The following is a 24,915-nucleotide window of genomic DNA, read 5'->3' on the forward strand; positions in this document are numbered from 1 at the left end:
TCTGTGCTTGGGTTTTGCAGGGACAACCTGCTGGACTGTGGGACGCCTCACACACCCTCTGAGCAATACTTGTGGGCCTAACTTCAGGGTTTTAATTTACAGTATTCATTCTGTATATTTGGTTTTATGGTTGCTGTGGGAACTATAACTGGGAATTTCCTGAGTTTGGTGCAGAAAAAAATCTCTGCATGGTGTAATGTGGTCCAGCTGGGAGTGGGGCAGGGCTATGAAGCTGGTGCTAGCATCGAGCATGGTCGGGAGCTTGGGGGGGGAATTGGGGGACTGTAGTATGCCTGCTGAATCTAGAATTGGACTTCAATGACCTTTCAACAAAGATGCAGACAATATTTTGCACACCAAGTGTGCTGTCCAGCCATCCAGTCCTCCACTGCCAGGCGTTGTTGCCCCTCTTGCTCTTCCCACAGTAACACCATGTCTCGGGGGCTCACCCTTGCCAGGACTACAGCAAGATCTTTGCTTATGACTGTAACCAAAGACAGAAGCAGCACCTCTGGGAAAACATCCAGCTGTATTTTCCTGAAATTGTCGGTTTCTGGAAAATGCAATATATTGAATAAAAGTGCAGCTCTGTTACTGAAATATGAGGGACTTGGTCTAAAGATCCTTCTGAAAAATGCCTGTTAGCTGGAGCACACTGAGTTGCTTTGGGTAAAGCTCAGAAATTCAGCAAACATCATATTCTTCAGAAAAATGTTTTCTGAGCCCCAGGGCTAGGTCATTTCTAGCAGGGGTAGTTTAGGAATGTATGGGCAGTCATACTCTGGGACAGCATCCTGGCTGCCCAGCTCTGGAGGAGCTGCTTGTGCCATGGTGAGTAATGGGTTTTCATCATGTGCATACTGCACTCTGCTTCCCTAACAAAGACAGGACATCACTGGGGCAAATATTGCTCCTGCGCTGGGTTATACAGAGGTGTGAGGTGCATGCTGTGATGCTGTTGATTTAATTCACTTACCATGAATTAAAATGTCTGGTTATTGCTATGGATATTCTGACATTGCACTTGCCAGCAGGGCAACTGAAAAAACTGCTCAAGGATGCACATAGATAAGAAGAAGTAAAAGGGTTGGGGGCTCTGCATTTCTCACTGAGCTTTCTCCTCTGGACACTGTTACAGTTCCACAAACACACCTCCTTAGGCATCCACTTCAGAGAAGTGTCTTCTGTGTGACTTGTTTCCATCAGAATGAGCTGTTTAAAATATTTAGACACACATCCCACCTTTTTTTTTTTAATTTTCCTCTGATCCTAGAAATACAGATAATATCCCCCAGCAGCCAGGCTTATCAGTCAGGAGTGCCCGAGTGAGCTGTGAAAAGTGGCACATTCCCTACTTGCTAGAAAAATCTCCTAATGCTTGCATAGCATTGTTCTGAGGTGTGTAAAGACACAACACATATGCTATGGCTCATTACGGGAAACACATCAAAAAGAGCAGTTACATACAGGCACTGCATCTAAAGCCTTTTGCTGCATGATTGTCAAGCAAAGATTTAGAGGGAGATTTACTCACAGAGAGAAAGGCTTTGGTTTGAGAACAGGCTTGCTGACCTCCGTCTAACCAGATCACCTGGGTGCTGTACCATGTCTCCAAAACCCAGCAAGAAAAGGTAGCACCGGGAAAAAGTAGTGGCAGAGGCAGAGAAGTGGGCAAACAGCTGGGACCCAGGACACGACGTCAGTCCCATTTCTTCTCTGGTCCAAGTTCTGCCCAGGTGATGAAATGAAGAGGACACGAGAACATCAAAGAAATCTGAGCAATGCTACCTGTTACCTTCCAGAGATACTAAAAGCAATCCGGAAGAAAAAAATATCATCTCCTGGGAGGTTAAATCAGCAAGCCATTACTAAAAAAGATAAAGGAAGACAACTTTCCTCAGGAAGCAGCAAGCACAGGGTCCTCAAAGGGATCAAACAATCAAACAGACTCTTTTGCTTTTGTTTCTTCAAGTCAGGAATGAACCAGATGCATATGAAATATTTGAAAAAAATCAAATCCTTACATTACTTAGTATGCTGTGTAATTGCAGGGTGAAAAAAGAGCATTGTAACCAATTATATGCTTTAATGAGAAATGAGGCAGTCTCTCCTCACCCCTTTTCCCTGCAGAAGAAATTGGCATGCTCAGATCTGGGTTTATTCCCTCAATTTTACACTGACATTTGCTTTCACAATTGCAGCAGTGTCTTTTGTGCTTCTCTGAAACCAAAACTCTGAGAAGCTGAAGGAATGTCCATATTGCAGCTAAATGAACCCTTGGCTTCATTGCTTCAACTGAAAATTGTTACAGAGATTAATTTATCCCTTCTTTAAAGAATCTTAAAATGATACACAGTAAATCTGGCCTTGTTTCTGTACATGTTTTGTCGTGAGAGATTTAAAAATACAGTTTGAAGGTCATCAGGTTGGATAGTGTCCTCCCCAGAAACCACATTTCAGGGCCTTTTTTTCAGCCACCGAGTCAAGGTAGCCCCAGTTTTCTCAGACTCACTAAAGAAATGGGAGTGTTTCCCACTGACACTGTTCTCCCTTCCACCCTGGAAGCAAGGGGCCACTGAATTCAGGCTAGGAGCATCACGTGCTGCAGATACGCACGCGTGCGCACACACACACACACACACACACATATGCGCACACGCACAAGTGTCCAAGAGCAACAACCTTGAACTTCATAAAATTTCAAATTGGAGGCTGCATAATTAGAAAGCAAAATAAAATATTTTTAATTTCCAGTACTATCCACTGTGATAACAACCTATATTGAAGTGTCCACAGTATTTCTGAAATGCAGGATGGCTGCATATTTGCAAATTAATATGTGAAAGACTACATTTGTAATAATATGAGAGGTTGCAGAAGCTGTGATGGAATCATTCTGGCCAGTATCTGCACTGTCACTCTGCTAATAGCAATAGTAAATGATGAGTTTAATTCAACAACGTTCACATCTAGCTTTTATCTATATAGAAGTCTCAAAAAGTAATCTTCCATTGCCCTGCAATGAAACCGGGTATATTTTTTGATGAACTGTGCTCTAAAAATCTGTCTGTACTTGTTATCACCATGGCTTGGTTATGAAAGCCTAATGCCAAAAAAATGAACTTGCTTACTACATTATCAGGACATGCCTGGGTTTTTTTCTGCTTTCACCATCTGCTTGCTTTCAAATGCTTTCCATTACTGAGTGTATTACACTGCTAGCAGAATTAGAAGGAATAATTTAGTTCCCAAAACAAACATGATAGTAAATACAATGGGCAACATTCTGCTCACTCTTCAGTCTGTGCAATCCACTGAAGTCTGTTCTGTGACACCTAACTGGGTCAAATTATTTTCTTAATCCTAAAGGTCCAGCTCCAATTGACTTTAGAGAGAAAATCTGGGTGTAATGAAGGGAGAATAGAGCTCACATTACGCCTAACATCTAGTTCAATGCAATAAGGTATTCTCTTCCTTGCTGTGATATGCTACACTTTCAAGCTACATACTGAAGTAGGTGCAATCTGAGACTTATCTAATGTAAACCATGCATGGAAATTGCAAGGAAAGGACTTCCTAGGCTGCTGTGCCTGCTAGGTGAGAGCAGCCAGCAACACCAGCTCCACAGAGCAGCAGCAAGCAAGAGGCTGTATGGAAGTCCAAGGAGAGGATGTGGTCTGCATGAGGGCTGGTGGTAAGAGAGGCATTGAGCACAGTGGTCCACAGCTGTCAGGGACTGCAACTGCTTCACTCTGTTATGAAGAAGACTTGGGCCCACAGACTCTGCTGACCAGAATGCCTTGGGAACCCCTGTCTGATGCTGGACAAACAGCTGCACTTGGGGTTGACTTATGAAGGAGGACAGTGGCTAGACTGAAAACTTGTCTCTGTTGTGTAAGCACAGAATTTTTGTGCTGGCCCAGTAAGACGAGAGATCTGTGGAGCAGCCTGAGGAGAAGGAGAGCCAGTCACACTTGGTGCTACACAAGGAATAAGGAGCAGAGGGTGAGGCCATAGAGCAGGACTGCCACACCACTCCATAGCAAGTCCTAGGAAAGCACCAGCTATATTGTTTGGGGAGTGCAACCTGGCTGCAAAGGCAGCACGGGCAGCTGGTGTAGTAGCATCACCCACTCACACTCAGCCCACTTCAAAGAGGAGTACTGGCCTTTGGGTTATACTTTCAGGAAGGGAAGAGCTGCTGCCAGAAAGGAGAATTGTTTGGGCTACCATGGCACAAATAGGGTTGTTACTCATATCACAAATGGATGTAAGTGCTTTTGAGAGCATAACCTCATAAACCAGTAGTTTTTCAAGGTTCATAAAAAGAGTGCAGGCTTTATATTAACAAAATATAAAAGAAGACTATACTTTTATATGCAATAACGTGAAAAATACAAGCATGCTAGTGATCTGTAATGACTTGGCTGTTCCTATTTTTCCGGCAGGAAAAGGAAAATAGGGTCTGCTGTGTATTCTCTAATTCTGCTGGGATGTCATGCACTCAGCTTCCATGAATGCTCTTCAGCATCAAGATGATGCTATACCCCTTAGTCTCAATCACTTCCACTAGTATCTCTGCAAGGAGATGATTAGTCTGAATAAAAAGAAAATAGCAAAGTGAAGAGGTTCACTCCATTGCATAGGAAGAGCAACACAGGAGAAGGACTTGGAGGTGAAGCTGAACATCTTCTCTTTATTGCATAATTACAGGGAAGCACCACTTGTCACTGGCTTGTGCACTCTCCTGTCTGCCATGTTTACTAAAGCTTGTTTTCACGTTTCACCATAAAAGAAAATGAATGGAACTAGGTTTATCTCTGAAATGAATTGAGCACATGGCTGCTGATTCTTTTCACCCACACAACACCATTTTGAATGTTCTAAATTAAATCACTGCTTAACAAAATAAACCATAGTATATAAACATTAATTAATATTCATAGTAAGTGAACTTCCTCCCAGATTTATTTCTGGTTAATAGATCTTGGCTCTAGTCCTTGAAAACCACCACTGAAAGAGCAGAACTGAAGCTGTTATAAATTTTCATTTGTGATAGCAGTGTCACAGACTAGAAGTCTATCAATGTGAATCATCATAAATTAGGAAGGAACTTAGACAAAAACGTGCAACTGCAATAAACAAATGGCTTCTGCAACTGAAAAGCATGACTGACATCAAGTTCTTGATTCAATAAAACCTTACTTTCTTTATGACATATGAGCTCTGCTTTCACGCCATGGCCCTGAACAGTTTTGCATCAGGTTGTTAGAAACACTACTTCCTTGAGCTGTTCAACCTGGTCTCCCTTCAGCTGGAGAAGCTGCAGGCAAATGGAACTTAATAACAAAGTTAGGATATCGATATTCTGCTGTTGTTTTAGCAGGTTTACTTTGACTTCAGAACATGAGGGAAACAATTTATCTGGAATTTTATATGGATAATAGCTCTAGGAAACTTGGTTATCTAATGTAGCATCTAGTTTACTTGCAGAAACTGTAATGGAATCTTCTCCATGACATGGTAAATTATAAAGATTGCATAAATAGGTAGATCTGTTAAAGATCTACCTGGCAATAGGCACTCACTGGGTATCAAATGACTGTTTCAGCTGCCAACATGGTATAAATCTTTTGTTATGGGGTTTCTTGGTTGTGGTTAGTTGTAAATGAATTTGATTATTGGAAAAGGCAAGATAATAAGCAGGAAATATTTGAGCTCAGCAAGTTGTATATACTTCCCTGTTGACTTCAAAATGTGTCTAAACATATACAAATGAAAACAAGTTAGTGGCATCAATGCCTTCGTTAATCAATCCACTTCAGTTCATCTTATGAACTGCAAATTAGTTCTTCACATATTTGTCATGATTAAGTTAGTTTTATGAGAGATTCATAATAGATGGATAGTGGAGTACATAATGAAGGATGAGATAAAAACAAGGAGATTGGTATCTCTGGCATGCCTTAGGCAGGGATGGCATGTGGTAAACTTGCTAAGAGCACTTCTTTCCTCCAGAGGGCCAATGAACATTAGCAAAGTATTTGTACAGCTCAGGTAATCCCAATAAAGGCCCTGAAATGCCTGTTCCTCATGCATGGCAAACAGGTTTCCAAGGAAAGATTTAAATGCCTTTTAAAAAAAAAAAAATATAATAAAAATCTGCTTTAAAAGGAGAACGAGAATAAGAAAGAGAGAAATATGTTTAGTATTGTTATTTTTGTTGGAATCTCACTTTAAACTTCAGTGCAAGAAGAAAAAGAAAGGGTGTAACCGAAACTCCATGTGTTTTAGCACACAGATGGAAGTATGTGCCTCTGTTCCTGGTCAGTCTAAGACAGAAAACAAGGATGAGAAAAGTTAGAGAAAGGGCTACTGAGTCTTTACTAGTGCAGATCAAAGGTCTGAGGAAAATGCTATCCTAAAGATGGCTCAATTTGCTTGTGTTTCACATATCCTTGGAAGGTACGTGGTGTTCAGGGAAGATGGAAATAGAGATTGTGATGGTAGATTAAAGTTGCAGTGCCATGGTGTGGTTGTTCATAAAAGAAAGAGAGAAAGCAGCATAGGTGGGGGTCAATCTGTTCAGACTAAAATAATTCAGAAGAAGGACAACAGAAGTGGTTTTTACTGCATGCCTAACAGGCCCCAGGAACCACATCAGGAAAGGTTCTCATTTCCCATAATATTCTCGCAGAAAGAGCACATCTCATGCCTCAACTGCAGGACAAACTCTGCCAAGCAGTTTATGGCCTGATCACTTGTGGATTGACAGTCAGATTCCTTCATCAAAGAGACACTGAATAAATATGCAGACTGGCAGTTAAGACCTGGTTTTGGTGAGCAGGGAATACATCACACAAGAGCTAGTTATAGACAAGAATTTTGCAGTGAGTGGGCATGGGCTGGCTCAGTTAAAAATGAGTCAAAGAATGAACAAAAATAGACCTGTTACTATTTATTGAACTAACTACCAGGAAACAACTAGTGAAAATAAGTTGGCCAAATAGCTCAAGGGCTTCAATTTCAGAAGGGCTTGACATTTAGATAAAAGAAACCTTCAAGTTGTGGAAAGGAAAGCGACAACTTCTAGTGAGATGCTTCAGATCTAACAGGATGAATAATCACTTCAAAATGTCTGTTAGTCATAGGGAGATCAGACATCCCAGGTTGCCCGAGCCATCCTGAAATGCAGAGGTTGTCCTATATATACCCTGGCAAAAATCTCTGAGACACTACTGAGCTCTGGGTTTTTCCTGTCTTCCAGGCAGTGAGAATGATCCTGTTCCCAGTGCCACCACAATGGACGGAGAGGGACAACATCAGCCTCTCACCAGATCACACATCCCGACACAAAGTACATGCCTCTTGCCACAAGATCCCCTGTCCCTGTTAAAACTAAGCAAAGTTAATAAGTTGAAATCTAAGTAATCAGAACACTTACAAGACATGGAAAAAGAGACAGATCAGAAATGAAAACTGACTTAGAGGTCAGAGAGTGTAGAAATACAGTGGAAACTGTTGAAAGTGAAGTATTGCAAAGGAAATTAAAATAACAAACGGCTCCTCAGGTGTGTATATGAAAGGAGAACAGGAAGAAAAGAGAACTGCTCTGAAATGGGAATGATGTGAAGATTAAAGGTAATCCAAGAATGCTTCCAAATTTAAATGAGTACTTTGGTTTTCTATAATGACAGCAATACTGAATTTAATGGCATAAAGCTGGACAGGCAATAAGAAAGAAGATCCTTACCTGGAATTGTAAGGTGGTGTGTTCAGATGGGGAAGGAGGGAATGAGAGAAAGTGATATCTCTCCCCTGTTCTGAGTAATGCAGCACAATAACTAGGACATAAATGACACTGTCAAGGGGCACTGGCACCCTCGATAACAGCACTGGTAGCACCTACAGAAAGAAACTGAAAAGTAATCTGGACAATTACATGTTCTTTTGCCTGAGATCCGTTCTGTGCAATTTGTTAGGACAATTTCTGAATAAAATAAAAGTTGGGGACATGAAAGCAAATGGGATAAAATGTAACCTGAGCTTCTTCTGGAGAAAGAAAAGAAAAAAAAATGTAACTACATGGAATTTGGCAGAGCATTTGTAACAGAGTTATGTGAGAAATTACCATTTAAATTGCTATGTACAATGCACAGCACAACTCTACAGCAGGCAGTGATCTGGCCACTGCAACAGGACCACAGGCTTTACTGAAGGAGGAAGGACTGTGCTGGGAGAGGCTTCTGTGCAGGCAAGCACTGACAGTAACGCCCATAAACTGCTTTTGTACAGTAACTTCATCAGAGGCATTTGCAAAACAGGAAGTTATAACAATATATAATATTTAAATATGTATTTCTATTAATGAAATGTTCCAATGTCATAAATTTTAGGAAGTATTGCCAGCACAGCAAAAGGTCGGAATATCATGCAGAAAGAACTAGATGACTTTGAAAAACAGAAATAGGCTGAATTTTTCTGGAAAAGCAAAGGCTGGTAACAAGACTGTCACAGTAATATCAGAAGCTGAAAATTAATTAAACAAGATAAAATCACAGGGTACTCGGCTGCAGCATGAGTACTTCTAAAAGATGATTGTATACACTCCTAGACTGTAGTAAGTGAATTCAGAAATGTTATTTCTCATCCTTAGAAAAGCATTTGTGCCATTGCATCAACTAAGGAGTGTTCCCTATGGATCTCCATAGCAGTGACACATGTAGTGGGTGACACATGACAAGAAATTCAGACCTGAGCAGGTGTGGAAGGACTTCCACCAGGCAGAAGATCTGCCTGTCCCACACAGGGAGTCCAGAGAAGTTGGGGCTGCTCTACTCAGAAAGAGACAAGCTGCGAAGAGTGAACACAGTAAGGAAGTGAAATACAAAGGAGTGAGAATAACTTGTTATATTAAAGCAAATCAGCCGTGCATGGGGCAGTGCTGGAAGCAAAGCCATCCAGACTCAGCAAGCTTGTGGATCTGGGAGCAGGGGAGAAGTCCTGCAGAGTAGGGCTCACTGCTGCTGGCCTCACTGAGCCGACGCGGACCTCGTGTCCCACAGAGTGGGTGCGCAGGGTGTCAGTGCAGATGAAATGATGCTGGGAGGTGGCACAGAAGCAGTGGTACCTGAGCCAGAACTCACAAGTGCTGCAGAGTTAGAGTCTTGCAAAGAGATGGAAATGCCTCTGCAGCACCTGCCCCACTGTGGACCCTGGCCAGCCTAAACACAGGCCAAACTCCTAACTTCCCTTTCCACCATCCTAGATAATAAAGTTTGGCATATTTAGATTTATTTTGCTTATCATGCAAACTTGCAGGGATACGCTGTCCTGCAGCTTGGATAACATACTGGCAGCTGAGTAAGGCACTTCATTTCTACTGACTGAGGGTTGCATCCCAGGTACTCCAAACCAGCAAAGCTGCATTAGCTTGCCCTGGGTAGACATCTAGCCAAAAATAAAACCTACAGACATTAAGCAGGGCTTTGTGTTGTAGCTAGCAGTGGTGCCCTGGAGGCTCTGGTTCACTGAGGGATCCTGGTGCAAGGAACAGAGTAGCACTTGCCAAAGGAAATGCTTTTTGCAGCGTTAGTTTCCTTCCTACTTCATGGTGCTCGAAGGCTCAAATCCCTACATTTTCACAACTTTCCCAAGAAATGACTGTGTGGGTCTTAGGTGATTCCCTCTAGTATTGCCAAGAATATCCAAACACAAGAGGTGAAGCCAGCTATGCAGGTGGAACAATCCTGGCTTCTGTTTCTGCACTACTTCAGCAGGACATGAAATACTTATATTTTAAGGAGAGTCTATAAATTTAGCTGTACACACATACACATGCATTCATTTAATTTCACTGTTATGAGTAGCTATATAAAACTCCACAAAAATAATTTGTCAGATTCCTACTCCTTCTTTAGCTAGGTTATAACAGCTGGTGTATGGGTTTATATTTTGGACCTTACTCAGTAATTACAACTTTAATAGTGTATTATCCTTTTCCTCCTGAATGACCTGGCTAAGACTATCACCCTAAAATTAACTGCGTAGGTATATAGAGATGGATGCTTAATCTAACAGCCACATAATTTCTGATCTTTAAGAAAAGCTCAATGTAGAATGGATAGTGCAACTCTAATAAAGTGATTGTAAAATGTCTTTTTTTCAAGGGCTGCAATTTATAAAGATTTACCACTATATTCTTAGCACAAGAAGCCTGGCAAACACACACAATAGCCTGGCTTGCAGGAAGAGAAGAGAGGGATGGATCTTCAACTGTCTGCCTGGGGTGAGGTGTCCTCAGCAGCAGGGAAGGAAAGCTGTGGCCGTGAGAAAGCCCCAGGGTGCACCCAACTAGGGTGGGATGGTGAGGAGACAAATTTCCTGGGCTAGGAAATGGTGAAGTAACTTAGGAAGATCTTAATGCAGATAATGCAGAGTTGCATTTTTCTCTCCTATATCTCTCTTCTTCAGTAACAGGTTTCACTGTTGCTGGTCTACTTTTTTGGCCCTTGCTTTACCTAAATAAAACAAACATATGCCTTTCTTATCCAGTCTTATCTAGTTATGAGACCAACAGTGAGTGCTGTGGCAGCAATGATCCCCTTCTCACTAGGCCGAGGTGTGTTTGGATCATATCAGGCAGCTCTCTCCCTCTGGCAGCCTCTGCTATGTTAGGAGCTTCCGGGAGTCTGAAGAAAGATCTCTTCAGCTGCAAGGTCCTGACCACAGGCTATCAACTAATTGGACATTTGTGACGTATATATTGAGATTAATCTAGCTGACAAAGGAATAGAAATGCCTGTGTATTAAAGCACCATAAGAAACAGGTAAGTTTTAAAAGGATACCCCATGTTGATTACCAAGGATACAACTGGCTGAAATCAAGCTATAAATACTGGGATATGTGTTCCCATGAAGACTAGTTGGCTACTCTGCAATAAGGCCCCATCTGAGATGATTCACTAGCACAAGTCTTATACTTTGGTAACAGCAAGTTGGAAGCAAGGATATAAAACAACTCTTTTGCTATTGCCCTCCTTTTGTCTCAGAAGGAAACAGGATTATAATCTTAAAATGGGGAAATTAAGACAAAAGGGAGCAACCTTGGTTTACATCCTTGGAGCAAGAACTGTGCAAGATTTGTAGCCAATGTGTTACACCACAATAATGTCTCAGCTGCCAGAGAGTTTAGAAGGACTATACAAAAAGGAGTTTGTCTTTGCCAGAAAATAAGAGGCCAAGATGTGGGCTCAAGGCACAGGCAGAAGAAAGCTCTTGAGTGGCTGTGAACATATGAGAAACGTGTGCGTACATGAGCAATCTGAGAGAATGAGCGTGAAGGATTGGAAATAGATTTTTTTTAAATAAAATCACTCTCCCTTTTCAGATATTCTTAGGCTTATTTTTGTCAAGTTCACTTCCTGCAACACATAGTGTCAAATGTAGGGAGGAGTGTTCATCGGCCTCTTATGGAAGCACTGGGGATCCCCTGTTGTTAGGATCTTCGCTTTTTCCAAAGTACCATATTTTTTGGCTGCCAAACACCACTTTGCTTTTGATGGAATACCATCCCCTGTCTTTTACATAGAGGTTTATTTTCCCCTTTTTACATTTCTCAGTCAAAACGTGTCTTTGATTTCACTTGGAAATCAATATTGGTCAAGTTGCAGCCACTCACCAGTGTAACATCCCTTGGCTAGATTCAGGATATTAGTTACAAATGGTGTTCTGTATACTTGTGTCGCACTTTTTGTTTTGTCTTTCTTCAAAATGATACTTGCATTTCCCCTTCAGTTAGAATTAAATTATTTACTTACTAAAGGATATAAAGTTAAAATGCTATAATATAATTATTCTCATACTGACTCGTATGTGACCTTTGGTCTTTCTGCTAAATATCCTGAGCTTCCTCTTTCTCTACAGCTTATAATGACTCACTCATTACAATGAGTTTGCTTCACTTGGTGGAGTCTTGGGTATGTTAATTTTGGAATGAATTTTCTAGTACAGCTGTGATATTATCACTAGTGCTGCTGCATTTTAGCAATCATAAATTACGAAGATACAAGAGAAGAGATTTATTAAAAGACATAAGTTTCCTTTACTATTACACTTGATATAATGAAAAGGGGAAGAACTAAAAACAGGATGGCAAACATATCATTGAATTGTTTTCTGGATCCTGGGAAATGCTGCCTGTTGTTGACACATAGGTCCGTGCCCATCCTGGCCCTCCAGTGAACACTGACACACCCAAAACGCAGAGGTCTCTCACTGGGTGACCTTAAAAACATATGAGGTAATTCTTGTTTGTTGGTTCAACACTGATGAGGTCCCATTTCCAGTATGTCCCAAGGAACAACCAGTGACATATCAGAAGGGAGAATCAAAAGCAATCAGCTGTCTAGAAATCACTGTCTGCAATTACAGGCTGAATGAATCGAGGTTGTTTAAACCAAAGGGAATACTGGGCTGGGACACAACAGTGTCCTTTAAGTACAACCAGGCTGTTGCATAGAGAAAGGAAATAATTTCCATGCTTGTGATGTATCGGACATGAAGTAATTGTGGAGAAGTAACAGATGAGACTGTAATTGCAACAGTGACATTTTGAGAGATTTAGGTTAGATATTAGGAAAACCATAAACAGAATGGAGATGCAGTAGAAGAGATTCACTGAGGTGGCAGTGGAATCACCATTAAAGAAGGTCTTTAATAACAGGCTAAACCAAACATCCTTCAGAGCGCATAGTCTGACTTTCAATCAAGCAGAAAATTGACAACTTGAAGCCACATCTGTCCCTGTTCTATAAACCATGTCTATCACAGCAGTTTCCACACAGATATCCACAGTCCTGGTGCTCTGTCTCAGTCTTAGTGACTACAGAGAAAACAGTTCGTCACATGTAACTCACCCTCTAAAGGTGGGGAGCATGGGGTTTATTGACTGACAGATGATGTAACATAGATGTCAAACCTCCTTAATACACTGTGCAGAGACCTGTGACGTCCAAGCATTAACTGGCTTATATCAGCATGTATTACACATGCCCTCACTGAGCCATATTTGTATAAACCATTGCATTCTACTTCAATTTATGCAAGCAGGGAGAACTACAAAACATAGCAAGTTCAAAGAGAGCGTTGCCATGAGCTTGAACAACGCAAGACGTCGAAGAAAGTGCAGTCTTTAGTATTCTGGGAGGCTCCTAAACATTATCTCACTTCAGCCATGCACAGATGGCCCTTATCTATGCTAAGGAGGAGCGCATTTTCTATCAGAGCAGCAAGATGCTCCAAGGCTGCTGCTTCACCCCTGGTATCATGGCTCTGGAAGAAGCAGCAAGAGAGGCAGAACAGAGCTGCAGTTTGTGTAGCTACCACAATGCTGCTCAGTTTCTCTGTGTATCTCTACTGTGTATCTCCTTGTGCATCTATCTGAGGCGTGAAGATGAAAGTCCAGGGCTGTAGCCTGGCTCCAGCAGTGTAAGATCTGGCAATGGCTTGCTGGGTTTTTGACAGTGCAACAACCCTGGAGGTTCTACAGCTCAGTTCCCTGGGCTGTAGCTTGCAGCCCACTGGGTAAAAGGCACTAGCTATGACAGGCTGTATTAGACTGTGATGGACAGAAGTAGTGCAGCTTCATTTTGAATCCCAGTTACTACATCACTGCTGAGAGTCTCATTGAGCTGCCACTTGCTGGGGGAGGAAAGGAGAGTGCTTTTTTTAGTAAGAAGATCTTAATTTCTGCCCTGGCTGATGCCAGCAGTAGTCACAGCATGAGGCGTAGTGACAACTGTGAAGTCCTTTGTTGGCCCACAGCTTGTGACAATACATAGCTAACTCCCCCAGGCTTTGTGAGGATTAATTAGATAATGTTGGTGAAGGTTTGAAGATAAAAAACACTCTGTAAGTGTTAAAGAATTGCTGTTCTGATGTGTCATCGGGATATCAAGCAGTTACTTCCTGCTCTGCAAGGTGCAGTTACTTCAGGTGATTCTACACAGCAAGCTATTTTTTCCCCACTTGTGCTAAATTTAAAATTTGATTGGGGAATTATTTCAGTGAAGTTGCAAGAGTCTTGTTTTCATCCCAGACTCCCTTCACTTAGATAGGCCATGGTCCCACTGCCCCAAAACTCTGTCATGAACCGTGCTTCTGAAAGGTTTATTTATGCTTTCCAACACACTTTACTGCAGGAGAAATCGCACTGCCAAGATGCCAAGAAGAGCAGATGCAGCACACCTAGCTCTGCCTTCCTCTTCCGCAGCAACAACATGCTATATTGGTCCAAACATACACCTCCGTGGAGCTTATTCTGGGGAATCAGGATGCAATTGGAACAGCTTTGAAGCTCAGTCTGTGGCTGACTGCTCAGTTCGAGCCATATGCAATACACCAGTAATTTGCTTTCAGTTTTTCCTAGTATCTCTTCTAGTGGTAGAAGAAACAGTGACAGAAAACAAGAGAGACTGTCAGGTTTGGAAACCAGTTCACCTGTAAAGACATATACAAATTTCAGAGAAGGTAAGGGTATCTGTAGTGCCACATACAATCAAAAAATACTTGTAACACATAAGCTGCAGCTCAGATGCCGTCAGTCTGTCACACTGGGGGTGGACACAATTCTCTGCTGCTGGAATCTCACCCAGCTCACCTCTGAGCTGAAATCCTTCTCTTAAAAAGTAAATTAATGCTCATTCAGCCCTCGATGCTTACAGTTGCTTGTAACTCCAAAACAGTTGGATGAGCCAGTATATAAGGGAGAAGCTGGTTTTTAGGGTATAACAGTCCTTCCAGCTGGACGCAGTTGGAGAACCTTAGAAAAGCTCTACAGCTCCCACCCTCTCAAAAACCAGATGGGGCTTTGCAAAATTAAAGATAATGAATTCTTTTTCAACCTCTTTGGGTATAAGAATTAATATGTAACACAGGCAACTGTATTTCATCATTCAAACAGAAGTCTCCAAAAATTTAGGCTAACATGTGAGATGATGTTACGAATATTACAGTTCGAAGGATGTTGTGTAACTTGGACCTCAAACAAAGCCTGAAGGTCTGACAGTTTCCTGGTTTGTGTCTTTATCACACCAAATCTACTTTTTTTTAAATAAAAAGCTGAAAATGCTGGCTAGTCTCAACATATCGTGTGTCCAGAGGTGGCAGCATCACCTCAGATGGCTGCTGGAAAGACTGTTTCCTCTGCTGCGTGTGCACACGTTCATGCTCAAGGGCTTCCAAGGGTTGTGAAGCACAACCACAGAGGAATGAGATGAGGCTGCTTTCTGATTTTTCAGTGAATTTTCTTGCTTAGCCTAGAGAAGAGATATCTCTGCTTTTTAAGGGATCTGTTCATAGCGGTTGCTCGACTGGGACTTCAGGCAAAAAACTCTCCAGTCTCCTCTGGAGAGGAGGTAATGCATAAGCATAAAGTTTCATAATTTTATAATTTTATTCAGATACAGTCTCTTGACCTGCTAGTTTTGGACAAATAAGCCATGCTGCAGTGACACTAATTGAGAATTGGAGGGTCTAGCACTTTTTATAAAACTTTCAAAAAAATTAAAAGCTTTCTGCTACTAATAATTTGTTATGCAAACATCTTCCTACATATAAAAAGAAATAGCAGTAGCTACAGAAACAGAGTGAGACAGATGACCGCTCACTTTGGCTTATTGTTTATTTCACAAAGGGACTACTATGTGCTTTCTCAGCCAAAATGGCCCAGATAAGGCAAATCTGCATTTTGTGAGCAGAACTGACTGAGCCGCAAAGCTAGAAATCCCAGCAGGGCTCTTTCAGCTACAGCAGCATTCTTCTTGCAGTTTCTGTTTTTTCTCCTTATGCCACTCACATCTTTTCAGCTCCAAAATGCTCCCTATTTTTAGCACACAATCTGAATTAAAAATGAAACAAAATGGGAAATAGCAGACTGGAAATCACTGTCCCAAAGAACTATATGCTAATTACAGACACACTGCATGCCTTGGCCCCATTCTCTTTCCACTGAGTTGAATGCAAGTTTAACAGATCTTCCCTCCTCTCTCCTGTACTTGGCTGTTGCCCTTGTTTTGCTCAGTGTATACTTAGTTGTCTCCTTTTCATTTTTCTTCTCTTTGTTTCCTATTATTTCCTTTCTCATAACACACTTGCTCTTGGGCTAATTCTTAATGTGCTTGCACCAATGAAGCTGCTATTGACTAAAATGCTGAGGAACAGCTAGGGGCAGGGGAGGATTGGGAAGGAATGGAGAGGGACAATGACTTTATATAGATGAAAAAATCAAGTGGCACAAGTAAAAAGTAAATCTGAAGCATAAAGCTTTCACCCATGCAGAACTGCTTAGAACTTAATAGAAAATAAAGTCCTTGTAAGAGGGCAAGAGGATACAATTACTGTCTGTTACTTGCTCTTATTTATAAAGCACAGTGGTGTTGTCTAGTGAGGTATAGGTGAATAAAAGGTGAAAAATTTAAATGACAGGAATGCAGAGTAACTTCCCGGAGCAAGCAGTTTTTTCCATCAATATAAATGCCTTCAAAATTGGATCCCTATTCTAAGAGATTAATAGTATTACAGTCTGCTCCAGAGACCTCTGAAATCAGCAGAGATCTTTCAGTCTATTTTATCTGGCTTTTGATTAGCCTCGTAGCACAGACTAAAAACATGACAAGGTACAATAAAGCTGAGAAACAAGGAACAGGGAAGAAAGGTTTGCCAGAATAGTACAGGCAACCCTCATTAATTCAAGAGAATTATGATGTCAAGTCCCAAATAGCTGCAAAATGTTTGAGCTAATATGTTCTTTCTAATTCTTACTTTATTTTTAAAGTGGAATCATTATATAAGTGTCACCTGAAAGATCTTCACTGCTTAAATTTGCTCTGTTAGCCTTAAAGTTACTGCATTATTAGAATCCAAGATTACCAAGGTTAATCTGCAAATGGCTCTGCCCGGAGACACTGCAGGTTTCATCTGTCCTGACTATAAAAATCATCAAAGCTCAGACTCAGGTTCACTGGGCCATGGGGCCCCAGCCCATCGCAGCCACACTCCCTGCCTCCGGCAGCTGGTACATGCAGTATTTCGGCAGGCTGGCTCTCCATCTCTTGTCTCTACATGTAGGGACCTTTGAGGACATGCAGCTGGTATATGTCATGCTCTCAATCTCCAGCTTGGCCTCTGACAAGCGTCCTGCTCACTTTGGCCTCCCACTGCACAGGTAGCCCTTTCCGTGCAAGTGGGTACCCTGTTGCACAGAGATGCCCAAATGAAAGATCAGCTCAGAGCAATTTTCCCTGAATAAGGTTCAGAGTACAAGCCATTCCTTTTTGTTTGTACCCTACTATTGCCCCAGACAATACAGCTGCCCTCACCTTGGCAAAATCCAGCACAGGGAGAAGCCTATCACAATATCAAAAGATGCATTTGAAAGGCTGGGACATGCCATTCCACCCAGTGTTTACAATTGCCAAACACATAGGGCTTTTACTTAATATGGCTTTACAATGTACTTTAACAGCAGCATGCACGTACCAGTGACCTTCTGCAATCTTCCCAGAGGACCCTAGTGCTGTGTGTATACTAAAAATAAAAATATATACCACTTTACCCTAGTTCAAAGGGCCTGGAGAACACCCAGGACACTTCATATACTCTAATACAACCAAGATATTGTGTGGCTGTACCTTCTGGCCACTTTGCCACAAGCCAGCACCTATTACTGCAAGTACCATCATGAAAAGGATCAGAGTACCAGGATGCCCGCTTCTCATACCGGAGGTGCTCGCAGCCCCCTTAACTGGAGTTCAGTCCTTAGTGCCCTACTAAGGTGGTATATTAGCAGGAACCCTACACATTCAACACCTCAGAAACAGAGTAAGTCTTTCTAGTTGTCCCTGGAGATGGATTTGGAAGGTGTGGATGAGCTGAGTCAAATGAGCTGAGTGCTCCTGACACCTATATCACTCCTAGGGCTGGGATTTGTGGCCAGCTTCTCCACATCAGCACAGATTTAGTTTCTTGCAAACATACTGCAATGAACAACCAAACATTCAGAAATGGCAAATGCAAGTGAGCGATCGGGAAAGGGTAGACTCAACTCCAAGCTGATGAGAAAGTGTAACGGTAGCCAGAGAGACCACTCATCTGCTTAGTTTCTTTTAAGACAAAGCATTTGGTCCATAAATTCCTGCTGGGTTTGGTAACAGAGTATGAAGATCATAGAATGGTTTGGGTGGGAAGAGAAATTACAGGTCACCTAGTCCAACCGTCCTGCAGTGAACAGGGACATCTTCAACTAGATCAGGTTGCTCAGAGCCCCATCCAACCTGCATGTCTCTCACTGCAGTTAGTACATGCACATCGCTCCTTAGACAAAGTGTATGAATGACCTACTTTGCACATTCAGCAGTTATTTTCCAAACCTGAGTATCTTGGTCTCATGAAAAAGTCAAAGCATTTGGGCCATGTGCTGAGGCCATAGCTGCAGTCTGTTCAGCCTGGCACAACTGAACTTCCCAGAGCTAGGCCGTGTACTTGAAGTAACAGCATAGAATAACATTGCAAACAAATAATTCCTCTAATTTTGACAAAGAAATTAAATTGTAATGAGGTTTCAAGGTAGTAAAAAGAGGGTTAGAGGGTGTTTCAAGTAAGGGAACGACCAGAGTTCCTCCCATAGAGGAGGGTTATTTCTAAGTTCCTTTGGTGCAATTGTCATTGCACAAAGTGTAGGAATGGTTTGAGCAGCTCACTATTCATACAGAAATGAAGCAAAACCCTCTGTTTCCAAATATTGGCTCTTAAGGATACATTAGTGCCAAGGCAGCCTCTATGCTGTGGGCACAAGTACTTTGCAGTGAGCCCTGCCACTTGGTCCCTGGGTTAGTGGGGTGTTCTCTACAACCCTCTCTGGCCTCCTACAAGTCCAGTTTTCCTTGTATGGAAATAAATATGTCAGGGAGGAGGAGGTGTTGGATCTGCAGTTTGTACCTGGATGTGGAGCTCACAAGGTCATTGGAATGGACCAGTCTTGGGAGCGCGGAGCACGTGAGACACTGTCATCTTGATTTAGGCTATTTCCAAAGCTATATAAAGAATTGAACAGAAACAGCTCAATGCACGGTTGCATACATTAGTATTTGATACGCAAAACTCGATCTGTGTCCCTTAAGAGATACGTTCCACGGTCATTCAAAACCCACTCCTTACAAAATCAACTGTGCTTGAAGCATTTCAGAAAGTAGCACAGTGCCCAGAGAGGGGAAGTGTTGTGGAGCTTTGCCAATCGACGGCCAGTGCATGGGGACTGCAAAGCAGGGCTCCACAGCCTTGCAGTTTGTTCAGCCTTAAAAGTGTAGGTGCGGCTTCTGCTGTGCATTCAGGTTGCACTCCACATGCTCAGTGTCACGGCCATCACTGTCAGGCCATACCTTGGGGTATCTCTTCCCTGTACTTTTTCCTGTGGTGCACATCCACAAGTGGGACTAGAAAAAGGAGCTCATGGCAAGCCCTTCTGGGGCAAGGAGCCAGCCCTTTCCTGGGGTACTGGGATGTTGGGGAGCTTTCCTGGGTGTCCTGGGTTATGTGGCATGTCCTGCAGCTCAACCTCTACATGGTCACCTCCAGCTTCACTTCCTATCCATCCACAGAGCAGGGACCTGCAGATGTTGGCACGTGACCCATGGTGGGTGCTGCTGGCCAAGGGGTGACATGCACTCAGTGCACCGAATCTCAGTCTTGCCCCCAAGGCAAAGACAGGCACGTGAATAAGGGAAAGCAAAGGCACAAGACACCGAGGCCTTAATTAGTGCTGCTCACCTACAGCACCTTTTGGGGTGCTGTCTGAACTGTATCGCTGAGGTGTCAAAGGTGTTTAAGTACCAAATTTACATCTAGGTATTAAGGTTAAACTGATCTACTCTGATGTTCACAAATGGAAAGTATCTGGGACTAACACTGCAACTCAACACATGGGACCATTTTAAATAAAAAGATAGATTCTGTGTTTCTGTGCTTTTCAAGATATTCACTCACGTTTCATCTTTTGTTTTGTGCTTGAGACATCATTTGAATAATAAGAGAATATACTGTCTGTTTCCCTATTCTTTAATGCATTTTGAGTAGTATTTGTTCCAGTTCTTGTAAAAGCAATGTTAAAGGGACAAATCTGGCATATAATTGAGGTAAAAGATGTTTTACATAATCAGAGATCAACAGGCATGTTTTTAAGGGCTTTCTTTTATAATTCTTTCCTCTGAAATGCTTTTAAACACAAATACGTACATCCTGACAGTATTTTCTAATTGAACATGGAAATATTATTGTATTGATACATCAAAGACTAGAAGTAACATTGACAGTGCAAAAATGTGGAAAGTATACAAACCGGCTAAATAAAAGGGAATTAAGATCTGATCTCAGCTTTTTCAGCTGCAGTGTCACAAGAAATAGGGAGTGGAAGCTCTTAAATGTGTTTTCTGATACGATCATTTCTCATAGCACAGAAATACAAAGAAGGCTCTATTTTACAATTTAGTAGGCTGGAATTCAGTACTCTAGCCTTCTGCTCCACAGTAGCAACTCAATTTTTGTCTTTTTGAAAATATTAGCTATTCTTTTTGGTTTAGTACCATTATTATTACTATTATTATTGTTGTTGTTGCATAAACTTTAAGGAATTGTTTCTATTAATGTGTTTTATGTCAAAATATCGTTGTTTCTTTTTAAATGCAAAGCCCACATTATAGTACCTCTGAAGAATACATAGCTGCATGACCATGAGCAATGGCCATGTGGCAGGAACATGCACTTTCATTAGTCTGATGAGGGGGATGGTCTCAGATCACGCAAATGAGTTCATTGTCCGTATTCAGTTTCTCAGAAAAATTATTGTTTGAGGTGTTTTGGCCAAGAAATTAGAGACCTTCCTGACAATGTCAGAAAAACAACCGAGAGAAATAATGTAGCACATGTCAGTAATTTGCTTGCATCAAGTAAATATTCATCTGCGTGTCTGCAGGTGAAATTGCCCTGCATGGCTTTTCAGGAGAGTGTAGGGAATCACATCTATTCACTAGCTTGCAGTCAATTCCAAAATAAGAAGTATGCCTGCTGGGCTTTCCTAACGTACCTTAGCAGAGGTATAATAAAGTGTTATGTGAGCAGATGTTGTTACCAACTGACCTAGAGCAAAAGTGCTAGGGAGTTTTAAAGGGAGCTGAGTTTGTATGTGCTAGACGAACATTTGAAATTCCCACCTGTATTTTCTCAGATGTGCCTAAATCTTATCATTTGCCCCTGGAACTGAATCAAGCCAGGGAGAGCAATTCGGGCTCATTGTGGTAATGGGCAAATTTACGATGCCTGAGGACAGCAAATGCTCCAGCTGCCCAGAAATTTAGGCAGCATCTCACACTTGCAGTGAGGAGCTGAAGTGTGGATTTTTAAGCCATAGAGCTTAGCAAACTTTGAAGAGGCTTGAAAATTAGATTGATTAAGCATCGTACACAAGACCATTATTCTTATAAAGCTCTTTCACTTTTCGCAATAAAAGATTGTTGTAAGCACAGAAATGTAAAGTGCTTTGAGAAGAAAAAGCAACAGCAAGAAGTAGACATTGGCTGACTTCAGTAAACCTGAAAAGAATTAATCTTTTGAAAATAGGAGTCAGATTCTCAGCTGTGGGATAAAAAAGGCTCAATTCCGCTGTCTTCAACATAATTGTGCTGTCAGAGCCATCTACCACTGTGTCATAGTCACAAGCCACTCTTGCAATATTATCACAGATTCCTCCTGTTTCTAGCATGAGGAAGGAGACTGCAGGGCTGGATATGGTGGGGGCAGAAGTACAAAATAGAGGGTGAGGGGGAAAAGATCAAGAACAAACTATAGAGAAGGAAAGAAAGAAATGCAATGAAGGAGCTTAAGCAACTGCAGTGTTAACCACTGCCTAGATGTGATTGCTTTGAGTACACAAGGTTGTCATGATTTTTCAAGGAGCCACACTGCATACTGAAAGGTCTACCCTCAGACCACCTAACATCCTAGCATCAGAGCACACAGAAGCCAAATAAGTGAAGACAAGTACTCAGTCTAGAGGGGACCAGACATTGGAAGAAAAAGAGGGATGCAGTGTTGCTCGTTTAATGGGGACTAGAGGGGAAACCAGGCTCAGTTCATATAACAAGTGGGATTTCATGAATGAATTAAAGGAAAAGAGCTTGGTCCAAAAGGGGGTTCAAGGACTGTCTGCAGGAAGAGCCAAAGCAGGGATGTAGCACCAGGAAGAAGGGCACAAAAGGGGCCCACCTGGATCCTGGCCGTGAGCTTGGCTCTGGGACCCCAGTGGGGTTGCATAGTAGTTGGGACAGCAGCAGAGGGCCTTCCTTGCATTCAGATGTCTCCTGCTCTGAACAGACTTTCTTCTCCCCACCCTTGCTGCCTTTTTTCCACATTGTGCCCTGCCTGTCGCCAGCTGTCCCTATCCAGAGCCTCACCACAGTGCAAACATTCCCCTCATCCCCTGCAATTCTACACTAGCCCTGCCTTTCCCTTTGCTGTCACTTCTCTCATGGCTTTTCCTTTTCAGCCACACTCACCTGACCAGGTGCGTTACAGGTGAGATGTTGATGGGCTGGGAGCATCTGCAATGCCTGGGGCACTCACACTGACCATGCAATGAGCCTCCCCTGCCAGTTTTGACCATAGGCTTCCTAAGAGCAGCCACCACCTTCAGCTGGCTTCAGTCCCACCTGGGTCTTTAGCCTAATGATATATGTTTTGCAGAGACGGTCAGCACATGGAAGCTAAGTGGTAGTTGCAAGCGGGAAAGACTTTTTTATGGCTTTGTGTGCAGGAAGAAGGGAGAAAGCCGCCATGAGGCTGAAAGGAACCGCAATGTACCTGTTCTTGTCAGCCCAAGGAAACCAGGGAAGCTGGTGCAAAGGAAACCAGTGCTCTTTCCAGCTCCTGAGGATCCATTAGATGATGTGGTGCGGTTGTTCAGGCACAGAGGACCAAGGGCTGCAGCTAGTCAGCCATCTGTGCCAGCCAGGCTCCAGCCAAAACATCTCTCTGCAGGAACCTGCACTGACGCTCACTGTCATGTTGGCAGGCAAGGAGAGGTAGATGGGGGAGAAGTGGTACAAAGCCCTGTCTTATGGAGGATTATTAGTGTCAACGAATTTCTGTTTTCCTGTAAGAGCTGTTCTGATTGCACCAAACTCCTCTTGCAGACAAAATCTGAAGAGCTGAACTGAGTACAGCATAAAAAATGCATATGTTATGCAGAACCATACTTGTCTTATCGCTCTCCTACCTGCGGTACGCCCTGTGTGAAGCCACTGACTTCATTTAAGCTATATAAGACTGAGGACTTATTTTAAAGAAACACACGCTATCTAACCGAGAAGCATCAATTCATATGGATACATACACTCAGCGTCAAATATTGAACCCTTCATCTACAGAACTCAATACCTGAGTAAAGGCAAATTTGGATCTGAATAAAAGCCTCTTGCCTATTTAACTGAGTCTAAAAGTTCTCCATGAAATATTAATGTGCCTGTCTACTATCTACTTGTTCATTAAAATGTCACCCTAGCTTTCCTAACATATATGGCTGGACTTTAGGAGCAGCCACTTGGGAGTAATTCTCAGTGCAGCAAGGCATCAAGTGCCTGTGAAGGTTTTTACTCCGCAAGTTTAACATCCTACACTCCTTCCAAACCGGTTATTTACTTACTTCCATCACCAACAAAAGTGAGGAAAGGGGACTCGGTGAGGGGTATCCAGCATTCCTTTGTCTCTCAGCTGCAAAATGCTGTTGGTTGTGTTTTTGTCAGATCATCAGATACAGAGGATTTCTCCTGGCACATCCCCATATATAATGTGAACACAGGCCATTCACTTCTCTCATTCGGGGAAAACTCGTGGCCACTTCTGTAGGAATTTGAGGAAGCACCTCAGGCTGCAGGCTGCAGTGCCATAGCCACGTGGAGCGGCTTGTAGCCATACTTGCCATGTCTGAGTCAGACCAGAGGACGTCATCAGATGATCATTTTGAATCTGTGGATAATTCGAAATGAAATTGAATTGAATAAAGCATTAGCTTCATCAAAAACCCAAATTAGGCTTGTGTTACCAAACATCACTCAATTATGAACAAAACTCTGTTATTCCTTCTCCATACTTACTTGCTCTTTTCATGTCCTCTGCATTACTTTCCCTCAGGTTCCTACTCCGAAGTACTGTCTGATGAGGACAGTCTTGCGTTTGGCCCCTGTTACACAATCCTGCAACTGCATGGTGACAACAGACAAAATTAGCCCGAATGGGAGGGAACAGCAAAAGATAATCCAGTAAAATGACAGCTGCAAACCTTCCGTTTGATAGTTTTCAGCATGTGCTAATGACTGTTTTCAACACGTGCCAATGAAACACAGTGCAAATATGACTGTGGAGTGGGCACACATGAGAGCTGGAGAAAGTAATGCAAAATCTTCTACCAAATGATAAATGTGCGAAGGATCATTATGGATAATTCCTTGCTGACACATACGAGCAGACAGATTTTTCTTCGTTTCTGTCCTCAATTACATGGTGCAATGACCAGGAAATTTAAGGAAGGTGGCGCCTATGTTAGTGATGGCACCCTGGATCCTTTATATGTCATAATTACGGGAGGCAGAGCAAGTTTTCAAACATGCTTAAACACCACTAACACATAGTTCTGTGAACTAATATTAAGCATGATGATATTTCTTTATTGTTTTAGTTTTAGATCTAGTAAAATTGAGCTAATAATCATGCTACTATTACTAATAAGACAAATAAGATGGCTTAGAATTTTGTCATGGAAATGTATAAGTTTTTTGAGTTTCACATTCCTTGGAGCACTTACTTTAGTCT

This window comes from Cuculus canorus, chromosome 5 (genome assembly GCF_017976375.1).
Source record: "Cuculus canorus isolate bCucCan1 chromosome 5, bCucCan1.pri, whole genome shotgun sequence".
Classification (NCBI taxonomy): Eukaryota; Metazoa; Chordata; class Aves; order Cuculiformes; family Cuculidae; genus Cuculus; species Cuculus canorus.